The sequence below is a fragment of the Mustela erminea genome, chromosome 6, assembly GCF_009829155.1.
Source record: "Mustela erminea isolate mMusErm1 chromosome 6, mMusErm1.Pri, whole genome shotgun sequence".
Classification (NCBI taxonomy): Eukaryota; Metazoa; Chordata; class Mammalia; order Carnivora; family Mustelidae; genus Mustela; species Mustela erminea.
Genome location: NC_045619.1, coordinates 40,188,535 through 40,210,770, shown reverse-complemented (window position 1 = coordinate 40,210,770; position 22,236 = coordinate 40,188,535).

Sequence of the window (22,236 nt, the reverse complement as noted above, 5' to 3'; positions counted from 1 at the left end):
TGTAAAGTATTTTGAATAATTGACTAATGTCCAATTTTTCATTTCTGTTGCTTAGACTGTGCCTGGCACATAGAGGTTATTCAATATATATGTGTTGTAGACACTATGACCCGAGAGAAAGAGACAGTCCTCTTAACCCGTGACTTTCTTGTCATGGTCTCAGTTAGATATAATGGTACTTTGGTTTCTATTTCTGAGCATCCAATAAATCACAATGTTTATGGTTATAATTAATAACCTCACTTTTTCTTTGTTTTGGCTTAAGGTTTATCTGTTTCTTGAAAACAAAGGGAACATGACTAGAGAAAATGTGTATAAAGTAAATAGATGGTTAGGTAAACAAAGAAGGAAAAGGCCAAAGATTTAGGAAATTAGAAGTTGTATCATGTGAAATAATAGAGATGTTTAGTTCATTCACTGCTATATGGTTAAAATGAGTGTAATTATGAATTCAATGATGGCATCATATCAAACTTCTATTTTGATCAGCAGTTAAAGAATATCCTTTCATACTATAGTATTTTTAATAAATGGTGATATTCAAACTGAAGAATGGTATAGATTTCCTTCATTGATTTTTTTTTTTTACCCCAAAGAGGGAGAAATATAAGAATTAGCAATGCCAGAAATAAGTGGAGAAATCTTATGGGAAATGACGTTTATTAGGAAGCTCACTTGGGAGACTGACATGCCCATGAGAACCTCCCGACTGAAGAAAATAATGGTTTAAAAGTCTTCTGTGCAACCTATCCACTCAAGTGCAAATTTCCATTATATTTTATAAATTCATTTAGATACAAATTATAAATAATAAGAAGTCATAAACAAATCAGGTGGCAGACAGGGAATAAACAGGTTTATGTCTAGTCCTTTGGAAGTGGAGGTTGACTAGAACAATTTAAGCTAAGAGATGCCACACCATTGCTTTTCTTGAAATCGTGCTTCTTAGGTAACAGATGGCACCAAATCAATAGCTGATTAGAGAACAGCACTTGGCATTCTATCTGGTGGGTGGGAGGAAAAGGGTGTTTAAATTTTAAGGAAAAAACATAACTCCTAAGCAAGATTGGCATACAAAGCCTGAGAAGAATGCTAAGGGAAAGACTCACTTTCTTTCCACTTAATGTCCAGAAAGGCAGTGATCAGAAATCTTTTTGTCACAGCTGAAGTCAAAATGATAATTTCATATGGGCTTATTTCCTTAGAACTTTTTGTTTAATTTCAAACTATTGGTACTACTAGGGACACATTTCCTCCTTCCCTAGGTAAACCTATATGACCGTTTCTTTATGTGATTTTGTGTATGGGGGAAAAAAAATCAAGGGCTAGGGAGATAATTGGTGCTCAAGCCCATCAAGGGACCTTGTTGTCATTTTACTGCCATCTCGTTACACTGAGTTATATATCATCAGGGAAAAATTTCCAAGGATGTCTCCTCTGTCTTCCTCTTCTCATCTCAAGTTTGTGTAGAACTTGTCTCTCAGGTGTGTTGTGCTAATGGCACTTCTACAAAATGACATTGTGTCATTGTCAGATATTAAGTATAGAAGAAAACATTCAGAAATAGTGGTCGAAGACTTGTGGATTTGTGTGTGTGTGTATATGAGAGAGAGACAGAGAGAGAGAGAAAGATTCAATTACTGACAAGGATTGAAGTTAGTTGATACTAAGACTAAAATGTAGCAAAACCCAGGAGTTTATATAAGACCTTGAGTTGATGAAGGTGTACCTCGTGAATTAGCACAGACTTTATAAAGAAAACATTCATTACCTCTGAAAAAAGGCAAAATCAGGTTTCCAGTCTAAGGAATGTGGCAGCCAGCCAGCCATCTGTCTGTAATGTAGAAACGAGATATTCATCTTGAACCGAGATCAGGGAGAACAAATGGACAAGAAACATGAGTGTGTATTTGTCATTACTGCTATTCCTTTTCCCTCAGAAAAGCTTTTGCAGCGAATTTCTAAAGCTGTTAATCCTAGTGGCAGAAGACCAGAATGGGAAAAGTTCAGCACGAGTTACTGGAGCCAGTAGTCCAAATGGGCACCCAGGGCCAGCCCCTCTGAAGATCTGCAGCTTTCATTGTGGGGACCAAAGACAAAGTTTGTCATTTTGGGGTTGAAAGTGCCCTGCTTGTAGGTCTTTTATTAATGACCTCAGTTATTACCTCAGTTATGAGATCTGAGTCCTGCAGTTAAGAGGGGTGAGTAGAAACTCCCTAAAATTACCTGGAGCTGCATCTTAATGTGGGATAGCTTCTAAAGGTGAATTTAAAGTGAAATTCTCATACATTCAAATTCAGGCTAAAGTCATTTTGGATTTTTGTGTCAATTTAGACTATGTTATCCTATAGTAATAAAATGGCCCCCAGTTTTAGAAGTTTAAACACAAAGATCCATTTCTTTTTCATGTTAGATGTTGGCTAGATTTACTTGCCAGTTGATTCCAAAAGTTTTCTTCATTCTGAGATCCAAACTGTAGGAACAGTCAGTCCTTTTCTGGTACATACTATATTTGTGGTAGGGGAGAAAAGAGCCAAGGGGAAACCATTTGATGGCTCTTCAAGTTCAGGTATAAAAAGTTTCACCCCTGCTTATGTCCTACTGTCCAAGTGAGTGACAAGGCTGAGGCCGAAAATGATGACAGTGGGAAGTGTATTGCTTTCACCGGGAAAGACATTTCAAGTCACGTGCACTGAGTAGGGGTGTATGATGCTATTACTGGGAGTTGCAGAGAACAGAGAATAAAAATAAAATCTTCAGCACAAATGGGATCAACAACACAATCTAGCACAACGTCCCTTTAGAAGGTGTCACATTGGCAATATGTGATATCTTAGTATGGAACGATGCAAGCTGCCTTAGTTCTTCCATATGCGTACCTGATGAAGTACTTCTGTTGGGGGCAGGGGTGGGGGGATGGAGCGTGAGCCTTAACACAAGAGTCACATTCACCACTGGGAGAAGTACATGTTTTGGGGAGGCCATCAGGAACTAACTAAATTTACAGGCGATCACCTTTCCTGCTTTATGCTGACCCCAGGGATAACCTCCATTGACTGGAATGGCAGCGGACAACTTCCACACTGTTGAATTTGTGATGGCTTTCTTCTCTCCCTTTTGGTGTTAATCACATATATTTGACTTTGCAAAAGTGACATGTTTGCATGATGAAACCCCTGCAGTTGGGAGACCAGGCAATTGTGTCTCCATATGTGTGTCAACTGTAACATTTATTAACCCTTCCTGTTTGACCTAGACCTGGAGAGCACAGGAAGACGTTTGCTGCACCTAGTGGCTCAGTCCACACTTGTGCAATGATCGCTTCTGCTCTGTAGTACAGCACAGTGCTTAAAATCACCCACTCCATGGGCACCTGGGGGGCTCAGCTGCCCTGTGACTCTTGGTTTCTGCTCAGGTCATGAACTCAGGTTTCTGGAGTGGAGCCCCACTCTCAGTGGAGAGTCTACTCCTCCCCCTCTGTCCCCACCCCCCAACTCTCATGCTCTTTCTATCTCTCTGTCTTTCTCAAATAAATAAGTAAATCTTTAAAAAAATAAATAAATAAAAATAAAATCATCAACCCTAGAGCCAGTTTGCCTAGTTTCGGTTCTGAATTTACTACTCACTGTGTGTTTCTTAAAGATTTTATGCCTCACTTTTCTCACCTGCGAAATGGAGAAAATAGTTCTTATTATATCCCACTAAGGGTGAGGCGAATACATATGCATTATAGTGCTTAGGACATATTAAAAACTCAACGAATATCCGACGTTATTACAGTGCTGATACAGTGGCTCTATGTTCAAGCATCTAGAATGGTACTTGGCATGTAGCCAGTATTCAATAAATATTTTCCAAATAAATGCATAAACCCCATTCTTGGTTCAGGTTACGGCTTCTCTTACCTTACCATTTCTTAAGCCAGAAATACAGGACTCATCTTTGAGAGCTCCTTTTTCCTTATTCTTTACTTTCCTCTGTTTTCCTCTATAAATAAGCATTTTGTCTATCTCTCCTCCTACCCAGTTGGTGCAGACTGTCCTCATTTTCCTGGACTAAGGAAATCTCCTTCATGGCCCCTCTGCCTCCCCTCTTACTCAACCATCAATTCTCCACACAGCACAGAGAGAGGTTTTCTGAAAGAGGTGAGTACTGTCATGACATCTTCTTGCTTGAAACCCTCAGGAGTCCCCCCTCACTCTTAGAGTAGGTGGGCGCTCCGTCATGTCAGTAACCACACCTTCTTGGTCTGGACGCTCCCAGCCTCATGTCAGGCTTTCCTTTGCCCTTGCTTTCTCCACCTTCATCACAGCGACTGTTACTCTGTTTCTCAAGCTCGCTCTACTTCTTTCATCACGGTTTTCACACCCAGTGTCCTCTATGGCTGGATCGTGGTTTTCCTTCTCCTTTCCATTTGCCCCTCCTTTAGCTGATTTGTATTAACTTGGAAGAACACAGGTTAAAAGCTCCTCAGAAAAGCCTTGCCTCCTTGCCCCAAGGAAGATGCCCTTGTTTAACTCCACCGGATACTTCTTACAATTCTCTTCTCTAGTGCTTATGCAAGAAAAATGCATATAAATAATTTTTGAAACTGACTGAATATAGGAGTGTGGCTATTTTTTTTTTTTTTTTTTTGCCATGATTTAAAATAGCTACATGGGCTCAAGGAGGCCCTCAAAATCTACCTCCAAATCTTTCTCCTCTTGGATAAAAACTCTTCTATGGACTGCCCAAAGAATCTGTCCTGGATAGTGCAGGCTCCTCAAAACAAATATTTACTGGACTCCCAGATGTAAACTTGTATCATTATATTTATTTCAAAATGAATCTTTTAGCAGAGCAGTTTAAAGACAATTAAGACATGGTAGTCAGCACAAATAATTTCTAAATAGGCATTTTCTCCTCTCCTGATAGTGCTTACATGCTTAGTAACAAGGGACAAATTAAAACTGATTTAACATAGTAGAATTACAGCATCTCATGGGCTTGTCACTAGGTTACGAAAGGAATCATTTGGGTACATCCTGATTTGTCTAAGGAATTGAGTGGAGAGACACTCTTGACTCAGGGTCTTTAGATATCTGCATTGTGTTCCTTTTACCATTAGCATTAATTTTTTATAGGCTTCTTGTAAGGTATGCATTCATATTGATCAATATTAACATAATTTATGAGCACTTTGTATATGCCTACATTTTGTTCCCCAAAGCAAGAGCCTCAGGTTTAAGAGCTAACAAAAACATTTTAATAACACACACTGGAAATACAGCATGAACTGGAACAAATTAATGCTTATCCATTTTTCTCCACACCCCCTTTATGTTTGTTTTTAATGAGCAGAAACCACAAAAAATATTGTTTTTCATTGTTCCTGAAGATATGGGAAACGGGGGTTCAAAAGTTCTTTCTCAACACAGAAGTGGCAGTATTTACGAACAAACTTTTTAACTTCTCAAGAAATCGCTATGTGCCAAGACATGGCAGTAAAGATAAAACATACCAGCAAATTACATCTTTAAGACCTGAAACTTCAAATTTTCAAGTAGAGTACTTTACTGCAGGAAGGCTGACAAATTAGTCATTTTTGGACTTACCAAGCAGACAATTGAGGAGGTTTCATAGCCAAACTATATTGCTACTATATTTGAAAATTATTCCCCCCATGGGCACCTGGGTGGTTCAGTTGGTTAAGTGTCTGCCTTTGGCTCAGGTCATGATCTCAGGGTCCTGGGATGGAGTCCCTCATTGGGCTCCTGGTGCAGTATAGAGTCTGCTTCTCCTCTCACTGTGCCCCTCCTCCCCGCATTTGTGTGGGTACACTCTCTCTTTCTCAAATAAATAAATAAATAAATAAATAAATAATAAACAAATGGAATCTTTAAAAAAGAGAGAGGGAGAATTATTTCCCCCAACATTTAATTCTTATGGTAAAAAGCTCACAGTATATGCTTTTTTCCCCTCTTAAACAGAATATTCCACTGATTTACTTTCTAAGTACACAAGTTGAATGTTCTTGTAAAAGAAAGTGATTTAAGCCTGTGAAATCTTTAATTGGTGTATAAATTCAAGCAGCTGTCTTTCTGCAGATAGGCTGGGTCCCGGAGAACCCAACTAATATAATGCTCAGGCTTTGTTCAAGGCAACCTCCCCACTCTATCTCTGGAGCCAAGATTTGCATGTTTCCCTCAAATTAGCTTCCTCTTTTAGAAACCAAATTGTATGTGAGAAGCTTTAATGTAAAATGCCCATTTTGTTTCCTGAGCTGAAGTCAGTTTGGCTGAAATACTAGCTCTTGAGTTTACACCTGTAAGCAGATAGTGGACAGAGTTTAGCCCTTAAGCCCAACAGATTCCAGAAGCTTGGATGCTTACTGTCTTTTGACTCTCATTTTCCCTGTAGAAGGATCATAAGAAATTGCTTCCTAGTATGTACGCCTTTTCTCTGCATTTTGACAGGCAAAACATGCTTTTTAAATTATTATGTAAACCATGCTTTGGTTGTCTTTGAGCTATAAACCACATTGTTGTGGGAAAGGGCTTCCTGTAATCATAAGATTGAAAGGGCTTTATTCCGTCTTGCTGTTGTGAAGTAAGGCTGTAATTTACTGTGCTAGGGTGATAAAGTTTCTCTTGCTTTAAAGACAGCAAACCAATAAACAATAGACTAAGGGTCAGTAGTTTCCGAACCACCTGGAAACTTTTTAGAAATGCAAATTATCTGACCTCTAGAATCTCCAGAGGTGGGCTGCATTGCATTTTAACAAGTCTTCCAAGTGATTCTCCTACCTGCTTAAGTTTGGGGTGGGCGGAGCTGTACAACAGATCAGCTGTACACTGTGGATGTAGAGTGTAGACTATGGAGTTTAGACGGCCTGCATTCAAATCCCGTTTGGGAGTCTGAAGTGTTCCTGGGTGTGCTAATGTTTTACGCATTGCCAAAATGTTCTGCTCTCAGGTACCTTTTCTTTTCATGGAATCTTGGTGACTAAAAGGGTCAATTCTCTCCTTTGCAAGATTTTTCTTAATAAGTTCTATGATCAAAAGCCAAGCAAAATGAAAAGTGGTGATATATAATATATCCTAAAGTAACAGTGATTCATATATTCTTTGCTAAGATACATGTGGTATCTACTCTCTATGCTCTTTTAAAAAGAAAATAATTTGAAAACTTGGAGTTTATCATTAGCTGTAGGCATATAACTTTCAACGTTGCTCATGACTAGTTGGGATAAACCCATCAAACCACTGCAATTGATAACCATGAAGTTTAGAGAGTGATTTTATAAATATTTATGCCGTGAGAGTATTTGTAAATTTATGACAAGCTGTGTGGTTTGGGGAGGAAAAAAATAAAGAATTTTGACATGATTTTGGTTTATTTGGTATACTGGTATTTTCATACTAGCATTTTTTATTTCTTCAAATTTTATGTGGAAAAATGAAATTAACATATCATCTATAATGTTGCCCAAGCCATTAAAAAAACAAGCAAAACAACTATGTTAGTAGATCAAAGTAGAGACCTGAGTTGTACAGTATTAAAAAAAAAAATGAGATCCCTTAAAAGAAATAGATGAAGTTAGCCTTAAATAAATAAAGTTAGCCTGGTGTGACTTGTTCTGTTTTGTTATAAGCCACCAGAACTTTAACCATGAGTTAGAAAATTTTTGAGTCAGTACCACAGAAATCCTGTCTGTAGGTTGTGTAATATTACAATTATAGATACCATGTAAACATTGAAGGCATCTTTCTTTTCACTGCTGTTTTTTCTAGAGCCTAGCACTATGCCTGGCACACAGTGGAATTACAACGAATGTTTGTTGAAAGATGAATGGAAAATCTGTCCCTGTTCTCTTTTTAAAATAGGAGATCATCATTTGCCAAATTTCAAATTTCCTGCATCATTCCCAGTCTCTATAATTCTGTTTTTTAAAAGATATTTTTTATTTATTCATTTGAGAGAGAGACAGAACGAGCACAAGCAGGGGGAGAGGCAGAGGGAGAGGAAGAAGCAAACTCCTGGTGGAGCAGGGAGCCGGCCCCACAAGGGACTCTGGGGCTCTATCCCAGGACCTGGAGATCATGACCTGAGTCGAAGGCAGATGCTTAACCATCTGAGCCACCCAGGTGCTCCTATAATTCTATTTTTTTAACTTTTATAATATTTCAAGGGCATGTACACAAAAGCATGGATAATATGAACATCCATAGGTTTACCACCAAGATGATGAAATAAAACATTACAGATATTTTTGAAATTGAATTAACTACTCTGTTGAATTTTTTAATCAAAATCATATAAAGATAGTTTTACTAGACATTTAAACATACATAAACATTATTTTGGTTGATTTGAATACTTTATAACTTTATATAATTGGTATAAAATTATACAGCCCTCAAGCAATTTACTTTTTTTTCCCCTCTCAACATCATATTTATGAGATTTATCTGTGTTTATAAGATAGCTCTATTTTATCCATTTTTACAGCTATCTGCTCTTCCGTTATAAGGATATTCCAAATGTATTAATGCTTCTGCTTTGATAAGTTGGACTCCATTTTTCTGCTATTATAAACAATGCTGAAGAACCATTCTTGTCTATATGGTCCAAGGGTAAATGTGTGAAGGTTTCATTAGGTACTTTCAAGTTTATATTGTTAAATTATTCTCCAAAGAAATTGCACAAATTCATGCATGATATGAATGTCCCTACTCTCTTAAAAACTTGTGTAATCTTTAGATAGCTTAAAATTTGCCAAATCATTTTAAATTTTTATTTGTCATTTTCAAAAAAACTAAATAACCCTTATTTATTTGTTGGACATTTTAGATTTCCCACTTTTATTGCCTGTCCATATTATATGCTCATTTTTCTATCTTATCTTCATTTTCTTATTAATTTGAAGGTCTTAAAATATTTTCTGATAATAATATATTATCAGGTGATTCATTGCATTTGCTTTCTCTTGTGCTGTTGTTTATAATTTCTGTTTCTTACAATGTCTGGCTATGCAGGAGCTTATAATTGTTAATGTAATCCCATTTATCTCTCTTTTACTTTATTCCTTGTGCTTTTGCTTCCTGTTTACTCAGAGTCTTAAAAATACTTTTCCTGGGGCACGTTGGTGGTTCAGTGGGTTAAAGCCTCTGCCTTGGGCTCAGGTCATGGTCCCAGGGTCCTGGGATCGAGCCCCGCTTCGGGCTCCCTGCTCAGTGGGGAGCCTGATTCCTCCTCTCACTCTCTGCCTGCCTCTCTGCCTACTTGTGATTGCTGTCTGTCAAATAAATAAATAAAATCTTTAAAAATATATTTTTTCCTGTCTTTTATCAGAAACATTTCAGTGTTTTACTTTATACAATGAAATATTTAGTCAGTTTTAAAGAAATATTATTATGCATTATGTGTTAGGAATAAAATTCATAACATATTCTTTCCCCACTACTTACTAATCACGCATCTACCATTTGTAAATTTTGAAGATATGAATGCATATTTCTAGACTATTCTGTTTGTTTTCATTTGTCCCTATGACATATCCCTACAACAATGGCACATTGGCTTAATTAATATCTCTAATTAGGTCTTGATATGTAGTAGGGCAAGTCCCCAACTCTTGTTTGTCTTCCTTCTCACATTTGTCTTGACTGTTCTTGGCTTTTCACACTTTAACATTAATTGTAACATTAATTTATTAGGTTTCATGGAAAATCTTATAATTTTCATTACAATTTCATTAAATTTACAGATTGATATTGGAAACATTATCTGCTTTATGATACTAGGAATCGTCCATTTGCAATCTCTCGCCACTTACTTGGCATTCTTAAATGTCATTTTTCTCAAATAGGTCTTGAACATCTTTGCTGCATATTCTTATGTACTTTATGTTGACTTTTTGCTAATATATATATCTTTTAAAATAAAAAATAAAACAATTTAAAAGTGTTGTGTTTATGGTTTGTAAAAATTATTTTCACATACTAATTTTATATTCAGATTATTGGCAGTAATGGTTTTGTTCTTACTTTTTTTTTCATTCTCTTAGATTTTCTGTATATACAATTACATAATCCTTAAATAAGTTTCCTCCCAATCCTTAATATCTTCATCATTATCATCTTTATCATGTTTTTCCTCCTTCTCATTTTAGTACGATGGATAAAAATCTCTAATGAAACTTGAAATGAAATGGCTGTGACAGATTAATACAAAGTGATGCCCAGTGAGCAAATTCTTCTCTGTGTTCATGCCTTCATGTAATCTCCTCCCACAGTGAATCTGGCCTCGTATTTAGCTTCTGCTAAGCTATAGAACATTGCGAAGACTGAGTTCAAAAGCCCGTACTTTAGGAAACCTTGCAGTTTCTGCGTTTTCCCTCTTGAGATTCCTGAGATGCAATGTAAAGGAGCCTGAGCATTCCCACTGAAGAGGCCATACACAGAGAGTCTAGGGAATGAAAGCCTATCCAGGAGAAGAGGCCCTAGAAGAGAAAAGCATACAAGTCGGGTGAGAGAGGACCCGACTATCCCGGGTTAGGAACTGGGCATGTGACTGAGACCATCTTGAATTCTTTAGCCCGAACGAATATGAGCAGGCCCACAGAGACTTACATGGAATACACAAGTCATCCCATCTGAGCCCAGTCAAGTCACAGAATCATGAGAATCAGTAAATCATTGTTTTTATACAGCACAAAGTTCTGGGGGCAGTTGTTTCGCAGCAGTAGGTAACTGTTACAGTGGTAATGGTGAGATTCTTCTCCTCTGGTGACTTTAAAGGAAATGCTTCTCCTGTTTTACTTTTAAGCATGTTTTCTGTAGTTTTTCTGCTCAGGTACCTTCTAACAGGTTAAGAAGGTTTCTATTTGTCCAGTTTCAAAAGTCGTTTTTTTTTTTTACCCCAAATCCTTTCCCCATATCAATTGCAATTCCCTTTTTTCCTCTTATCTGTTAGCATAGTTAGTTGGATTTTCAACTATAAAATAATCTTTGCATGTGCAAGATAAATAAAATTTTATGATATTTTTACATACCTTGCTTCATTTTCTCTGACAATATTTTATGTAGGATTATTATATCTATGCTCCTAAATAAAATTCCTGCATTATTTTTCCTTAGTTGTTTGTATCTAGACTGGTATTAAGGTTTCATTGTCCTCATTCAATGATTGTTAATATGGGCATCCCTTGTTATCAATATATAATATGTACCTGGAAATATGTTGGACTGAACATTTTTGCCTATTCTATTCTGATTTTTAAATAGTACTCAAAATGCATTCTCAGACCATCCAAAGCCCTTAGTCAAGTTTCTCCACATGTCACTAAAACTTTAATACAAGGCTTTTTGTATAATAGAAAACATCTATAACGATGTTTGCTTTTATTTTCACTATTAAATAAAGATGCAGTATCAGATGCAAATGACATTTGTAATGCATACATAGTGTATGTTCCATAATATAAATAAATAATCAATGAAATAGTAGGTTAAAGATATTAATTTCAACTAGACCCAGGTTGGTACTATGCCAAGTTTCCCGATATTAGCAAACCATAGTGTCCAGGGAATATGTGGAGATAATCCAGCATAGACTGAAGCCACATTGCCTTCTATGGTCCTGGGTAGGGTATAAATTCAACATTTTTCCTAGTATACAGATGTTGATTTTTAATAGGACTTTTCAACTCAGGTAGGGAATTTGAAGGAAATTTGCAGTTCATTTTGAATATTCATATCAGGAAAGGTCGTGTTTAACAAGTTTAAACATGCATCATTTTCACATTTGGATATTTTAACTTTATTCCAATTTCTATTATTTTTTAAATCTGAGTTTAATGTATTTTATGCTTTGCAAATGTGTTTCTCCTTAAGTTATTTAAAAATCATGTATACCTAAGGGACATGCTTTACCATTAAGAATGTGCTCTACATGATATCTATTTTTTGGTATTTGCTTGAAACTCATTTTATTTTTGATGCATGATAAATCTTTTGTAAAAATATCATGTGAGCTTGAAAAAATCATGTAGTCTTAAATCCCGGTGTGAGTGGTTCTATATATGCATCATCAGACCAAATATATTAATAGATAATATTCAACTCTTTTATATTCTTATTGACTCTTTATCCACTGACTATTCCAATTACCACAGGAGGTATGCAGATATTTTTAAATTTCCCACTATGGTAGCAGAATTTCTAATTTCTCTAGATAGTCATCTCAACCATATTCTGAGATTGTTCTTAAGTATATGCTGATATTTTAAATTGTCATATTTTCCTGTTAAGTATTATTTTTATTATGTAGAGACCATTTTTTATCTCCTAATCTTTTTATCTTAAAGCATATTGTGCTTGCCATTAATACGGTCATGCCGGCTCTCTTCAGGCCAACATGTTCATGGTATTTTAACATCATTTTTGCAAGTTTTGCATCTTACTCATTTTGCCATTCAGTCCTCTTTATTGGTCCTAATTAGAGTCTCAATAATTTCCCTTGGATAATTCCTCCTCTCTTTGGGAGTTTTAATTTTCAGCAAAGCTAATATAGAACTTGTAAGACACTGTTTTGAGTGAAATGATTCTTTCAGCATACTGCTAAGTCTTATTTCTGAAGGAGTTTCTTATTCTCCATCTGGTGGCCCTAATCTGAATTTTACCCAATCTCCAACACTAACCCTGTGATCCAATCTCTAACCCCATAGCAAAATCTCACTGGGGCAATCATTGCTCTTTAATTTGTTTTTAAAGATTTTATTTATTTGTCAGAGAGAGAGCACAAGCAAGGGGAGCAGCAGGCAGAGGGGGAAGAAGACTCCCTGCTGAGCAAGGAGCCAGACTTGATCCCAGAATGCTGGGATCATTACCTGAGCCAAAGCCAGACTGAGCCACCCTGGAGTCCCAATCACATTTTATTTATCTATAAATCTATCTATCTATCTATCTATCTATCTATATCTCTATCTTCTAGGTGTTCTTTACCTGTTAAGTTACTGGTTTTCTACGAGAACATAAAACTATGCCACTCTTTGTTGGTCTGCACATCCTTCTAACACTGTATTCCCCTCTTCATAGAACTCTACAAAGTCTACACATTGATTTTAATATTTTTCTTACAATTTAAAACTCACATTGGGCGCCTGGGTGGCTCAGTGGGTTAAGCCGCTGCCTTCGGCTCGGGTCATGATCTCAGGGTCCTGGGATTGAGCCCCGCATCGGGCTTTCTGCTCAGCAGGGAGCCTGCTTCCTCCTCTCTCTCTGCCTGCCTCTCTGCCTGCTTGTGATCTCTCTCTGTTAGATAAATAAATAAAATCTTAAAAAAAAAAGAAAAGAAAAAAAAGAAAACTATTAAAACTCACGTTCATTGGGACCTTCACAATGATATATATTTACATTTGAGGTTATAAGTGTAACTAATGGTTGCTCATTCAATTGTTTTCTCCTATGACTTGCTGGCACCTCCCACAATGTTTTCCTTCTTTGAATATATTAGCTACTTGTTTGCCATAGGAAATTGATTTACATATTTATCTGAATGTTTTTCTCCACCCTCATCACACTTAGTTTCAATTCCTCTTGATTAGTTTATCTCGCCTCTGGGCAGACACATTCTCCAAGGAAAAAACAGAGCTTGACAAAGCTTAAAAAATAAAATGAAAAGAGGGAAGGCATCCTAGGTAAAATGGATGGTGCAGAGCTAGAAATAAAAATGTGACGAGGGGACATTGTGTGGGTCATTGTGGGATTTCTGAAAGAAAATAGTGAAAGCTTAGGTAGAAATGACAGGAATAAGCCACAAAAATAGCCTTGAATTTCAGCTTGAGAAGTTTAGACTTAGCGTACAGATTTTAAAATTTCATCTGAAGTTGAACGGTGTTGCTCAAAATGACATCTAAATAGATGACTGTGGGGAGTGGCACACAGAAGACAGAGGAGATGGAAATCAGATACACAGCTTTGCATAAAGAATCTGCAATGCTGGGCGCCTGGGTGGCTCAGTGGGTTAAGCCGCTGCCTTCAGCTCAGGTCATGATCTCAGGGTCCTGGGATCGAGTCCCACATGGGGCTCTCTGCTCAGCAGGGAGCCTGCTTTTCTCTCTCTCTCTCTCTCTCTCTCTCTCTCTACCTGCCTCTCCATCTACTTGTGATCTCTGTCAAAAAAATAAAATCTTAAAAAAAAAAAAAAAGAATCTGCAATGCTGAAAGAAAAAAAAAAAAAAAGAATCTGCATTGCTATTCCAGAAAAAATGAATAGGAAGTAAGAAATTGAAGGGATAATGAAGAAATGCATAGGAAGTTACATAGGCACTGTAGATGGGGGATAAAGGATGAATTTGTTTGTGTTACCCTTGGTGAATCAGAGGCACATCCAAGTGGCCTTGAATGAGAAGTCTGTTAAACAAAGATGGTTTCTACCAGATAGAATTTGGAAGACACAGTCGGGGTTTTCTGTATTAGGGAGCACAGATGTGTGACCATCTAAGAAGGATGCTATATCATAGCATTTTCAGGTGCAAAGTGAAGGAAACCTAACCCAAATAAGTTTAAGCAATAAAAAGGATTTCTTGGAAAGGCACTGGAGTAACTCACAATATAAAGAAACAACTTCAGGGCTCAGGCACTTCTGAGGGGGTTAAGGATTAAGAACTGGGGCTTGGCCTCAATCAGAAATTTTCCTCTCTCTCTTTCCCATCTCTTTTTGCTTGTCTCTCTTTGCTCATCTCTCCTTGATTCAGTTTCTTTCTATGGTAGACAAGTTTTTTTTTCCCTGTGGTAAAAATAGTGGTTAGTGGACAATAGTGGAAGCACATTATTAGAGAATTTTTCTAAAGAGGAACTGTTAGCCTACCGGCAAAGGGCTCTGATTGATTTTGTTTTGGTCATGAATCCATTCCTGGGCCACTTACTGCGGTCAGGGGCAGGTGATAGGGTGGTTAACGTCTGTCTCTATGGACAGGAAGGTGAAATGTATCACTACCCAAGGTGATGGTGAAGAATATGTCGACTGAGAAAAAAAAACCCCAAAGATGGCTCAACTTGTAATTCAATTTTATATTGCAATAATAACTAAAACATATATTTACAACCGTATCGCTGTGCAAGATGTTAATACTAATTCATGCTACCGTAGTCACCTGGCAACATCATCAATAATGCTTAAAAGAAAACACAATGAAAAACTGGTGGACTGACACAAAAGTAGAAAAAATTTAAATGAAATGGCGACATACTGTGTCTTAGAGCAAATCTATATGCCTCTTAAGCAAGTAAGGATAACATCAAAGGCATTGTCTTTCTTTGAAATAATTAGGATCAAACATGATGAGACATCAAAGAAGAGGTTTCAGGATAAGCAAAAGAAAGTCTGCTTCAGGAAGAAAATTGCTTGTTATATAGCATTAGAGGAGGATGAAGTCAAAAGCATGAAAACAATAATCCATCAACCTGTGATAGCTCAACTCTGAACAAGTCAGAAAGCCAATGATCTAAGTTAGGCTCATCTGTAACAAAAGCCATGAAGCAATTGATGTCTACAGAAAGCAGAAGTCATGGAGAAGATTAAAGGCACTTAGGAGCAGAATAGGAATTAACAAAAAAAAAAAAAAAAAAAAGAGGAAGAAGAAGAAGCACATGGAGAGAGAAAAAGAAATGAATAGAGCTGTTGAGTCACAGTTATGTCAGGGCGTAAATATTTCAGTACATTGAGGAGCTGCTGAATTTGTTTTTATAAGATGCTGAACAGCATCTCAGCTCTGCAGGGGTTTGACTACATGGCAACTGGGACTGCTTCCTTTAGTTCTTTCCCTTGTGTCCTGAGGATGGATCTCCAATTACTGAAATGTATCTCTCTTCCTTGAAACCTGAAGAATCTTCATTTTACACATTATCTTTTAGGCAAATCTTTTGTTTAAAGACAATGGGTTTCTAATGAAATCTATGAGTTTTGCAGTGCCGTGTTCTTGAAGACAGAGATCACGAGTAGGCAGAGAGGCAGACAGACAGAGAGGAGGAAGCCAAGCAGAGAGCCCGATGCGGGGCTGGATCCCAGAACCCTGGGATCATGACCTGAGCTGAAGGCAGAGGCTTTAACACACTGAGCCACTCAGGTGCCCCCAGACGTGGCTTTCAATCCTCAAAGAGCTCTATGTCCTCCAATAGGCTTTCCATGCTTAAATTTTAACCTGGCAATAGTGCTCTTAATAGAGCTGTTTTCAAGTTTAAATAAGATATAATGTCTTCAGCAGGATTAGTTTCACAGAACATTCAAAAGTGTTAGCTATTAATTATCATTTGACTATAACTTCAAATGATAATTAACTTGACTATGAACTTATTGCTCTGTAGTTAATAAAATTAACTTTTGCAAATATTAATGTCTTATTACATATTTGAGCAGGTGGTTCAGGTAATTGCCATATTATGCTAAAATGCTTTTATGATACGCTGGTAGGTCAGGGGAAAAAAAATAAAACAACATGAGAAAAGAATGGGTATTTGACTATTCAAAACATATAGTAATGATCTTTTGATTATCCCTTCTAGTGGGTGATATCATTACATTTTACTTTATTTGCTGTGGTTCTTCAAACAATCTAGGGTTTGGGGAGCATAGGAAACAAAAATAAATTTGCTACCTGAGTTCTGAAGAAATGAGGTATAAGACAAAAGAGGAAAGCAGCAATATTGATAACACTGACATTGCAGATGGTGGCTTATAGCTAAAGGAAGGTGGAATATTTAATATAGAGCCAGAGACTTAGATAGACTTAGCCACGGGTAATCCTGGCTTTGGGGCCAGTCCTCCATGCTTGGGATGTGAACATAGAGAAACAAAACAAATATGTATATCCTGCAAACACCCTGGGTCCAAGAAGAAAGAGAAGGAGAGGTGAGTGAACTTCCCAGTTTTTCACTGCAAGATAACCAATAATTTTAAGTCATTATTTATACCTTGGGAGAAGTAAGTGATGGGACAGAGAAAATCTAGAAATGTTACCCTATTTAAGTCCCCTCCATGAGAAAGGTAACACCAGAAGAATGGAAAAGTATCTCCCCCAGTTTCTCCCAAATAAAACATATTTATTTACTCTATTTTAATTAGTGTTACATATTTTTTTAGTAAATCCTACATCTGTCTTGTATTACTGACATGAGTAACTGCCCGAATATTTCACATTATTGTTTTTTAGACAGGTCTCAAAGACTAAGTCTGAGGATTTCTTTTTCATATTTTCAAGACATGCATAACTCACTATGTGGGTCATGAGTGGAAAAGTAGATCATTGTTTGGAAAGAAAAAAAGGATAGCGGTGTTACTAGCAGAACAGAAGAACTGCTTTTGCCATGTTGACTTTGGAAAGGGAAAGAAAAGAGCATCCAAGTGCAATGATCTTGGGACTCACCATTGTGAAGGAGAGGGCAAGCCCATGGGTGAGCAGATCAGACTGCACATCAGAGTTTGGTTGTGCTCTGGTGTGGAGGTATCAGAGGGTGTATTGGACCTAGATCATATGTCATAAGGTATAGATGGGAGATCTGGAGATAGTCCCAGTTCTGAATTGTGCTCCTTTGGAAAATTCATTTAAATGTGAGAGATTTGGGACCAACTTCTTCTCACCAAAAACTTTCCAAATATCCCTTTCCTCTAAGGCCAAGACACAACCAGGTGTTTAGGTACTCAGAGATTTCTGAATGGGTAAGAATTTGTATATAAACATGTGGTGATGTGGAAATTTATGAGAGACCCATAGAGAGGTAATGTTTTAGTCCAGTCTGGTGTTCATGCCATGCCAAGGGGATGACAGCTATAAATTGCCTCTTTGATTGTGATAGTTTTAGTTTCAGTGAAGCTTAGTGCTTCTTCCTGCTAGCCAACACTGTCTTTATGATAACTTGTGAAAAATGTCATTAGAGTGAGATCATCACGGAGGAAGCCTGGCTTCAGTGGAATAATTTCATGGATTGGTGTTTCTATTTGAGACGTTGTTGGAGATTGTTAACAGGTGAGCCTGTGCCTGGGTGGCCAATACTGTAATCGCACTCACCATAATGGCTTAAGCTTTGATTCCCTTCTGGTGTATTCAAGTCAAAATGTTGAATTCATGAAGAGGAAATTGAAAAAGTTTTAAGGGGTGGAGTATTTCAATTAAAATCTAAATTAATGTCCTGCTGGATATAAGAGGATGTTTAGTTGTATGCAGCAAAGATGTTATTTAAAATTTTTTTTTTCAGTGACAGTAAAATTGTTAGGCAATTGCCATATTCTAACAGAATAGTACTGGTACAATCTGCTTCCCAGAAATCATCTGGTGTTTATTTTAGAAGAAGTGGCCACTTTAGAATGGTCTAGAAAAAGGTCATTCTAGAAAAGAAATAATACAAAAACCACTAAATCTTTAAGAGAATTAGAAGAAAATCTTTGAATGTCACTTTTTAAAACAAAAAGTAATTCTCACTTGTATTTTGCTTTGCTGATGAATTTAGGAACTAAGATTTAGAACTTTAGATCCTTTAGAACTAGGATTCTCGGGTGTGACTCATGGTCTTTATTTTAGAAATGTAATATTTAGACTTAGATGGGATGGTGGGAATTTTCTTGGAGGAGTTATCCCTAACAAGTGTACTGATATTGTGAATTATCATATGTAATCAATTAAATTAAAATATTACTTAATATTTCTTAAAAAGATCTAATAAGCTTTTCTCAGTGAGTTAAAGTGTGGTACAGAAGCAGGTTTCTCAAGAATCTCAAGGTGTGTGGTTCAGTTGTTAAGCATATGCCTTCGGCTTGGGTCATGACCCCAGGGTCCCGGAATCAACTCCAGCATCAGGCTCCCTGTTCTGTGGAAAGTCTGCTTCTCCCGCTCCCTCTACCTGTCTCCCCTTCTTGTGCTGTCTCTCTCAAACTCTCTCAAATAAATAAATAAATAAATAAATAAAATCTTCTAAAAAATAAAAATAAAATTAAAATTAAAAAATAGAACCTCAAGAGGGTCTGGGGATTATCTGCTTTATATCAGTTCTAGTTTAAGTGAAAGAATATTAGATATTAGTATCCTATGTAACAATTATTTAATCATGGAATATTTAGGGTTATTTCACTGTTTTGAGAATTTAAAATTCCTAGCTTCTAAAATATCAGTCTTCAGGCATACAAAGCTGGATTGAAATAAATGAGGATATTTGGCTGATTAGCAATGCATGAAACTTGCCTCTTTCTGTATGTGAAGCATTCTCCCTGATATAAGTTCTCATTAATCTTGGTTGCAAAGATATTTAGCACTCAGACCTCTATTCTTTGAAGTTGAGAGCTCTTTAGTTTGGAGAAAAAAAGTCACAACATATCTTTCCCACATTGTTGTGGCCCTCTTGGACGCCAGGTGAGGCAATTTTACAAAGAGGATGCTGATTTAGATTCTTATTTTATTTCCTGAATCTTCCAAGAGTAGTGACTTTTAATAAGCCCAAATATAAGGCTGAATAAGAGGGTGGGTTATCCACCTCTACTTGGTATACACTCCTTCATTTCATTCATCAAGCAGTCTTGAGTTCTGTTTTGTTTTGTCTTATTTTGTTCTTTTCAAGATAGAGTAAGAGAGAGACAGATATCAAAAAATCACAGCCGTATTATTAATAAGCTGAAATAGAAAATGTGTTTCACATACCATCAAGCCTCCTCATTTTTTTTCCTTTAGAATAAAGTCTGTACAGTCAGAAATGCGGGAGGCAGCACCTGCTTTCAGAAAGCAGAGAAAGTGTGTATCTTGAGGCAACACTGCTAGAAAGAAATACCAGGGCAGGGACTGACAGGTTCAGGTTCTTCTCCCTAATGAACCTATTAGTTATGTCACTCTCCTCCTTGGGAAGGAGAGGACTCCACGTGTTTCCAAGTTTTTCTCTCCTGGTTGTACACATTCTCCTTCATTTGTCTGAAAAGTATGGGATAGAGAACTGACTTCACCTCCTCATTTCTGTCCTCTTCACAAGTAATTGTTCCAAGCAGACAATTTGCTAGGTGTTGAGAGATATGCACAGGTAGGCAACGCAGATTCCCTGCCCCTAAAGCTATCGGGTATAGAAGGGAACTTGATACCCAAAGTGAACAACTCAAATGATACTTTCTTGGAAAATCCTTCCTTGAATACTCTAAAGTTGTTTCCTTCCTATCTTAGACACTGTGTTACAGCATCGGGTTCTATCGTCAATCAGGACATTTATGAAATTATCATCTCTGTCAAGTTATATCTTTTCTGTCTCCTTCCTCTACATAGAAAGTCTTTGGGATTGGGTGATGTTTCTTTCCCTGTATACTACTTTATGCTCAGCACACAGAATAATTCCTGTGAACCATCATGTTATCAATAAATATTGTTGGATGAATGAAGATTTGAATGGGCCATCTATTTGCAGAACTAACAGTTATAAATCTTACACCTTGATGATTTGGTAGCAATAAGTTAAACTTTGATACATCCTTAACGGATAATATGAATTCTTTGAGTAAATATTATACATGGTTCATTTTGTTTTCAAATAAGGATGTTGAAGTAAACAACGAGGTGAAAAAATAATGTATTTCTTTTGTAGTTTTCCTGTTCTCCTCTGTCAGAACCTTGCTTTTCGCAGAGGTAGTTCCTAGGGTATATATAGAACCCAAGTGTTGATGGCTATATCAAGAAGTACGTGGGTAGAGAAAAAGCCAACCAATGGGATGCTTTCTCAATGGTGCCATGCAACCAATGAGGAGAACAGTTGCTTCGGCGGCCACATTTCCTTGATTCCTCAGAGTACTCCTGCTATTCGGTGCCCTTCCTGTGGAGAGTCATTCTCTAACATAGATACCAGAGAATGGATAAAAATCAAGAAAAACAGCAATAACAACAACAACATGAAGTTGGGCAGAACTTTGGACCTCATGTTTCATCTCTTGAAACAGTTGTGAAAAACTTGATACCCTTTAAGACATTTTAGGCCTGTGTTCTGTATTTCTGAGCACCTGAACTCCTATGAGACTAAGGCCTTAATCTATGTGAAGAAAACATAGATTTGAGAAAACAGTAATCTAGCATTTTGAGTTATTTTGTTAGTCATTTTGAATCTTACAATGAACACTCATTTAAGAGTCCAGACACCTGCACTGATCCTCAATAGGTCAATTCACAGTCATATTCATTTCTTGTCGCTGTTTCCCCTGCACTGAGAAATTGAAGACAATTGTAATTCTGAAGCTACAAGCAAAGAGCATTTGAACCTAAACTTTCATCAGGAAAGGCCTTTTCATACACACAAAATGGAACGATTCTGTTTGAACAAAGCATATTTTTATATGATTTAGAATCATACAAATGATTTAATTCTAAATCACTAAAATGATTTAGAAATCATTTAAAACATCTTCTGATGCCTTAAGTTTTTAGAATTTCTTTTGGCCTCTGTATCTCAAGATTACTGACTAAAGGTTACTGGGTAACTAATCTTTGTTCTAAATTCTCAAAAATAATGTTTGTGCTCTATCAAAGTGTTGAGGTATCCTAATATGTCATGAAGTGAATTCACATATCTCAGAAAAAAATAATACATATATAATTAGATGTATAATCTATAATATAGATATTGGTAAGGAAGAATGAGTGTTGGAAGGAAAAGAAATAAATTTTAATGTAAGATGCTTGAGGAGTTTTGAATTTGATTTCCAGGGCAAAGAACACTAAAATATTTATTCTTGAAATATAAGAAACAAGAACTCTACATGGAAATCTAAATGTTGCAAAAGCGATAAAGTTTAATTCAAAAGAAAAAAATAAGAAATGTGTTTTTAGCCAGTGCACTTTTATATACCAGTGCTAGAATTAGAAGAGCTTATACTTGGGCATTATGTATTACTTCACCTTTTACTATTTTTCTATGATAGAATGGAGGATGACAAAGCATGGCTTCAAAAGAGAATGAATTTATTTCATTCAGAGAACTTAATTACAAAATGTTTGCTAAATCCAAGTATAGGGAGAGCTAAAGTCAGCTTTTAGTTGTTCATACTCAGTATCTATGATAATCTTTGAAATCAATTGGAATTTTGATTCTTAAACAAGAAGGGTTTGCTGGGAAATGCAGTTTAGATGAGAAGTCTAGAAATCAATGTGCTGGCATTAAATCAGGGCTCATCCTTTTTCCCTTAGATTTTCTGTTTTCTCTTTTCCCGAACTTGTGGTTTTCCCCTTAGCTATGATCTCAC